Source organism: Sinocyclocheilus anshuiensis, unplaced genomic scaffold (assembly GCF_001515605.1).
Source record: "Sinocyclocheilus anshuiensis isolate Anshui unplaced genomic scaffold, SAMN03320099.WGS_v1.1 scaffold916, whole genome shotgun sequence".
NCBI lineage: Eukaryota > Metazoa > Chordata > Actinopteri > Cypriniformes > Cyprinidae > Sinocyclocheilus > Sinocyclocheilus anshuiensis.
The window spans coordinates 200,041-206,731 of record NW_015548264.1 but is presented as its reverse complement, the minus strand read 5'-3'; positions in this window follow the sequence as shown (position 1 = coordinate 206,731).

Genomic DNA, 6,691 nt, shown 5'->3' with positions numbered 1-6,691 from the left:
ACTATTACTGAGCGCATATATGTGAGTCAATGACTAAGTTAGTTTGCTTTTGCGGTGATGGAGAGACAGGAGAAAAACAGGAGAAAGAGGAAAATTATAGCAGGTTCCAACAAGACATGACCCCTACATGTATGCATAACCTCCAACATACTCATACACACACTTTTACAGGCATGGCTAATGGGAAATTCACTCATCACTTCGTACCCGCCCTACACACACACACACACACACACACACACACACACACACACACTCAGATCTTCTGCTGTGATCTCCACTGACCTGTGACCATTTGGCACCTGTGACACATGTGGGCAAGCCCTCAACAACTCACGCTAGCCTGGTGTTGAAAACCACTCACACACAGTCTCATTCACACAAACTCACATAAAAGTCTAAATGGGGACATACCATACATTGCTGTTGTTTTATATATAAAACTAATTACAATGACCATAAACTAACCCTAAAACTCGCTTTTTCAAAAAAAGCTCACTTAAGCTAAAACTATAAACTAAACTTAAGATAAAACTATAGCTGTGCACACATTTCTTCATTTCATCATTTGCCCTTCAGCCAAAGTCTGGATCCAGCTCTATCATCACTTACAGTTGGTGTTTGCATTTTTCCTAATTTGTTTGACTTGAAGCCAGATTATCACACATACCAAAGTCCCTTTAAGGCAAGTCATTTCATTTTGCAGCCATTTTTGCAAAACCCACAAGCTGCTATTTTCTAGGTAATATAAAAAAGCACATGCTTGAAATTTATTTGAATAAGAAAGACCAAAATATCTAGTTTTGTTTGCCAAGATTACACTGCAATGAAATATTTCAAATCAGCAATAAAATCAGACAACAATGGTATCACAGATTTAGTTTCTTTTGCAACAAATAAAAAATAAAATAAATAAATCAATAAATATAAATTCTACATTTTATACTTCATGTTTCACAGGAAAATACAACTTCATTCTTTCTACTTAAAATTTTCACATTTAATTTAATGGTCTTTGAAAGCATTTTTTAATTTTTGAGTGAAAATTGTTTCATACACCTTTTTTTTTCAGTGCGTCTCTGCACATACACATAGAAATGACAGATACAAATAAAGTCAACTTAAATACATCTTTTATTTCTGAGTAAAACATTAGAAAATATTATATATATATATAAAACCCATATAGAAATGGATCATGAAAAATGTCTGTTTTATGCCAGAATGGAGCAAGATCTGAATGTTGTTTTACCAACAAAAACAAAAAAAGCCTAAATAGCTATATGGCTACTGGCTGACATTTTCTAATAGCCTGCACTGCCTGAGATGAAAAGGAAATGCTGTCACGCACAATAAGATCAGTATCATGCATTAAGAAATTAAATAGAGGCACTTTTGATTTCATGTTGACTTTCTAAATAAACAGTCACTGGCATGAACATCAGATTTAGAATAAAGACATTAGAAGCAGAGCATTTAATTATATTTATAGCACCTGAAGCCATTAATTCTACATTAGTGCCTGTTGCAGTGGGTTTATACTTATCCTGAATCTCTTCAGCCTGATCCTCATTTTGTACACAATCACTCCATGGGAGCTTTACTGTGGCCTCATTAGGCACAGGAAACAGGCCAGATTCCAGAGTTATGAGTTTGTGGGGATCCAGACAACACAACAGCACAGAATCAGATACATCTGACCTGCTCTTATTTTCCATAGTCTGTCTATGATTAGCTATGAATGCATAGCATGCATTATGCTCCTTTTTATAGCAATTCGGGACCAAAGGTATGTTTTTACAACTTATGTTGTACATGTGCTGGTGTCCCCATCAGGCTCCCTAAAGGAATATTCTGGGATCAATACCAGTTAAGCTCAGTTTAAAACATTAATTAAATAATTATAAATTAATTTTTACAGTCAATTTAGGATGTATGGTGTTATGTTGTCATGTCAACAAAGTTGTAAAATTGGATAAATCTTTACAAAGAATAGTTTGGCAAGCATTTTTTACCTCACACTAAAATTATGTTAACACATATTGTTCATCTTGTGTTTATACTGTTGAAAAGTATTTTAAATGTTTATGTATTGGCTTATTTAAGGAAAACATAATTATAACAATGTCACAAGTGCTATCAATTGTATTTAACCAGAATATTCCTTAAACCTGCAAAATTTAATTGGTCAGCTTAGTCTTGTTAAGTTCTGTTGGTCAGCCAAGTTTAACTGCAAGTCTTAGAAAGTCTCAGTTTTATTGTAGTATTGTATACCATTACAGTATTTTGAAATAACTTTTTTTATTATTATTTTCAGGTTTAATTTTAACATCAGTTTATTTATTTATTTTAGAATTTTGCTATTTTTATTATTTTGTTTATTTCCCTTTACATTTTATTAATTTATTTGTATTTCAGTTTTAGTACATCAACTTACACTTATTTTACACTGTAACACTTATTTTAATTCATTTGGTAGCCAAGACCGCATTTATTCCTTATCTTTCAAGTTTTTTCATCCAATATTTATATATTATTTTAGTCTTATTATAATTAATGGGAAAAACAACCAAGCCTTCTTTTTTTTTCTTTTTTTTAGCATAAATATAACATTGCTTCAACATGCTTTTGGCACCATCCATCAAACACATTTCACTCTCCATTAACCCCTACACATTCATCTGACTAATGCTCATTCAACCCACAGATGCAACTGCATTAATTCCAACGTGATCTCATGATAATTTGTATGTATTTTATGTAAAATGTGGTTCTATAAAACTTACTTACGTTTTTACAGGTACTAAAACATACAATACTGACGTATTTTCAGCATCTAAATGTACAAATACTTACGTATTTTCGGCATTTAAACATACAAAACTGATAATTCATAGAAATGTATCATCCTCTCTTTCCTCCTCTCCCAATTTCTCCTCTTCATTAAGAAGGTCATGGGTCACATTTGCAATAATTCAGTTTAAAGAATGCACAGTTGCATGTGCTTTTTGAACTCGACTCTCTGCTTCCTCAGGAGAAAATAAGGTTTTCAAAAAATGAGAGTTTGAGGCTAGTCAATCAAGATCTGCAGCGAACGGTACATGTGTGTTTAGCAAGAGTGGCCGTTTTGAGCTCTGAACATCTTAATAGCCCATAATGAATGGTTTCCTGAGAATAGCAACAATGCGAAATGAACTCGGCAACCCATGTTTTCAGAAATGCAGGAAGGCTTTTTTTATTCCCAGACAGACATAGATCAGCAGTGCTGGACTGAAGGGTTGCGACTTGTCTGTCCTGATAAGATTGCGCACAGCAGGGGGGAAAATTATGCTAAATAGGCCTACTAATAATTAAATGCAATTGATTATATAATTATGGATAGTTAAAGCAACTGGATGCAGCTTTGTTTATTTTTGCGACTTTAGAGCCCCCTACAGTTAAGTGAGTTCACGGTTGCAAATACATCACTATGGTAATTATAGTGGATAGCTGTATTGATGTAGCTGGAATTTCGCACCCGGTCGAATTATGTACTTCAAAAACAAACTTTGGCGGCGGAAAGTTGGAAATAAACAGAAGCCATTCACCTAGAAGTCAGTGTACCATCAGAATGAAATTAATATTTCAAGGTAATAAACTTATAAAAACGTATAAAAAACTATAAATAATATAATTTTAAAAAGGAGGAATCCTTTCATAATTGTTACTGACATCACAAGCTGTGCATACAACTATTTTGGTGTGTCATTGACTCTAAACTAGGTAAATACTTGGGTATTACTGAACATATGTGTATTATAATGCCATTTATAGCACATAGTGCACAACATCTTTTGTAATAGCTTAACAACATGTGCAATGTTACTGAATGCATTTTAAAATAAGTTCTTGCTTTAACTGGGTAAACAGAACAGCCCTGCTGAACCTCACTATCTCCATCCATGTCTGCAGCAGTGTATTTTAATCAGGAGGCACATAACCTGAAAACCAAATTTAAATCTCCGTGTCTATTTTGAGGGCGGTATCGCTCTCACCGTCTCTTGGGCCCCTGGTGCACTTATATGTGGGTTAGAGGGAAAAATTACATCTGCCTGTGCTCAGGACATTGAGAAAGGCCAATTAGTGCCCAAATCTGACATATAATACTCCACATGTTTGCTATTCCTTAACAAGCACTGAAATCTTTCAGCTCATTGGAGTCTGAAGCGCAAAGTATGTCCTTCAACAACCAAGCAACTGTTTAATAATTGAAAAGTCTATCATAAAATATTATTCCTGACAGGTTTATACAAACGCCCATAGCAGCCCATAATGTAATATTAATCAAGGTCAATGAAGAAATTGAGACACATTATCATTTAAAATGGCACTATGGCACCACCTTATGGTATAAAGGCGTAATTGCATAAAATGCATTGGGATTATATCACTTTAGATAAATATATTAAAGCTATACTACTCATAGATGAAGAGTATAATTCCCTATATAATTCCTTAATCGCGTTAGACTGTGTGAGATATTTTCATTTCTGCCAGTCACACTGTTGTGGGTTTTCTAATCCCACAGGGATGTAAGCATGTGAGACTAATCTATGTGAAATGTCAGAGATAATGTATGGAAAAGATGCCTTTAAAGTGCCAAACGCAGCCATGAGGAAAGGTTAGGATGCCTGCCACTGCTGCTGAAGTCTGAGCTTCACTGAATCATCAGGAGCACCAGTGAGACTTGAGTCTCCTTGCAGGCACAGAACTCCTGCAGAGCTCTGACAACTGCACAACTGACAAAGAGAATGGGTTGAAAAATGTATGTAGTCACATACAATAACAAATCATACGTACCCTTTTATTTTTGCCCTGCAATATTGACGTAACAACTGTAATATATTTAATACAATACATACTAATAATTGTAAGTATTATACTAGTATTATTAGCAAGTGTCTCTTTAATCCAACATAAATTTTGGATCTTTAAAAAGTCTATTCAAACAACTGAGTAAAATCACTGGAACAATCACACCTGACATTCTGCCTTTGAACAGTCACTCAGGAGAGTCGCTGGTGGCACTGTAGCCACTCAAGAAGCAGAAAAAAGGGTTCGGACTCAAATATTTTCCAAGAAGCTACTGCATTACATGTGAGGTTGCTGGTGAGAGCTGCACCTGAGAAACACGCTCATTTTTAGAATCTCTCATCTGTGATGTGTGAAAGAGCTTTCACACACTTTAGAAGTGTGTGTGAGAGGACGGGTGCAAATGTACTTCATATTTATGAAAAAAAAAAGAAAAATTGATTCCCTTCTATGTATAAAATGAGGGAAAAAGGTTCATACATTCATATATGCTCTTAGAGTTTGTTATTCTCTTACAATATATGTGTATGTGTACAGTACATAAATATAAAAATTCAGGGTCAGAAAGATTTCATTTTTTGAAAGAAATTAATACTTTAATGTAACAATAAATTGACATGTTAAATTTATCAAAATTACAGTAAAGATATACTAAAGATTTCTATTTCAAATAAATGTTGTTGTTTTTTTAAACTTTGAACATCAAAGAATCCTGAAAAAAAAAAATGTTCATGGTTTCCACAAAAATATTAAGCACTGATAATAATAATAAATGTTTCTTGAGCAGCAAATCAGCATATTAGAATGATTTCTAAAGGATCATGTGACACTGAAGACACATAATGGCTGCTGGAAATTCAGCTTTGCCATCAAAACAATAAATTCCATTTTAAAATATATTACAATAGAGTTCTTTTCATTTGTAATAATATTTACTTACTGTATTTTTGATCAAATAAATGCAGACTTGGTGAGTATAAGAGACTTATTTTATTTTTTTATCTTATTGACCCCAAACTTAAATGTAAAATATATAATTACATTACTTTAATGATGCTTTTATAGTCCTTAAAATGACCAGTGCATTCTTCAAAATTCTTCCATTTGTGTCACACACACACAAAAGTATACAGGTTTGGAACAACATAACAACCGCATTTCTTTCTGGGTCTCTTTAAGGAGTGAGGAAAGTGAGTTGATGGGAGTTCAGCTAGAACCCGTGTCACAGTGTCGGCTCACATCCTGCCATCCCTCAGGAATCGGTGTCTCATTCAGCACCCGCTGTGACACAGTCTGGCTCAAGCGCTCTCTGTCTTTCTCTCCTCATCTCTTCTCCCCTGTGTCACAGGAGCGTGAGTTCCAGCTGACCTGATGCTAAAAAGTGCGAGCGCTGGCCTACTTACACAGTAAGTGGCACACTCAGGGTTCTCTCAGGTCAGGCGCTGCTAGCACAGACACACTCATTTTAAGACGCACTAAGAGGACTCACCTGACAGACCAGCAACAAGCTCCTTCAAAGGCACTTCATGTACCTCTTTAGCCATCTTGCAAACATTACTCTCACAAAATGAATTTTTTTCTTAAGACTAGAGGAGAATGTCTGAAAGGATGTGTATCATGTTGAAAGAGTGAAAGAACAAAAACACAGACTTGTGAGTGCATAAGTAGTGCCTTAAGAGTCCCATTTCCCCCTTGAAAACCACTTGACCCTTGTGAAACCTCTTAATAAACGTACATAGCAACATCGTGAGGGAATAGGTTTGAGCTCAGAGACACGTTTTTAGCATCTTCATTGCTCTTTGATTGTCATTAACAACTGTGTGTCATTGTCCTGAGAAGC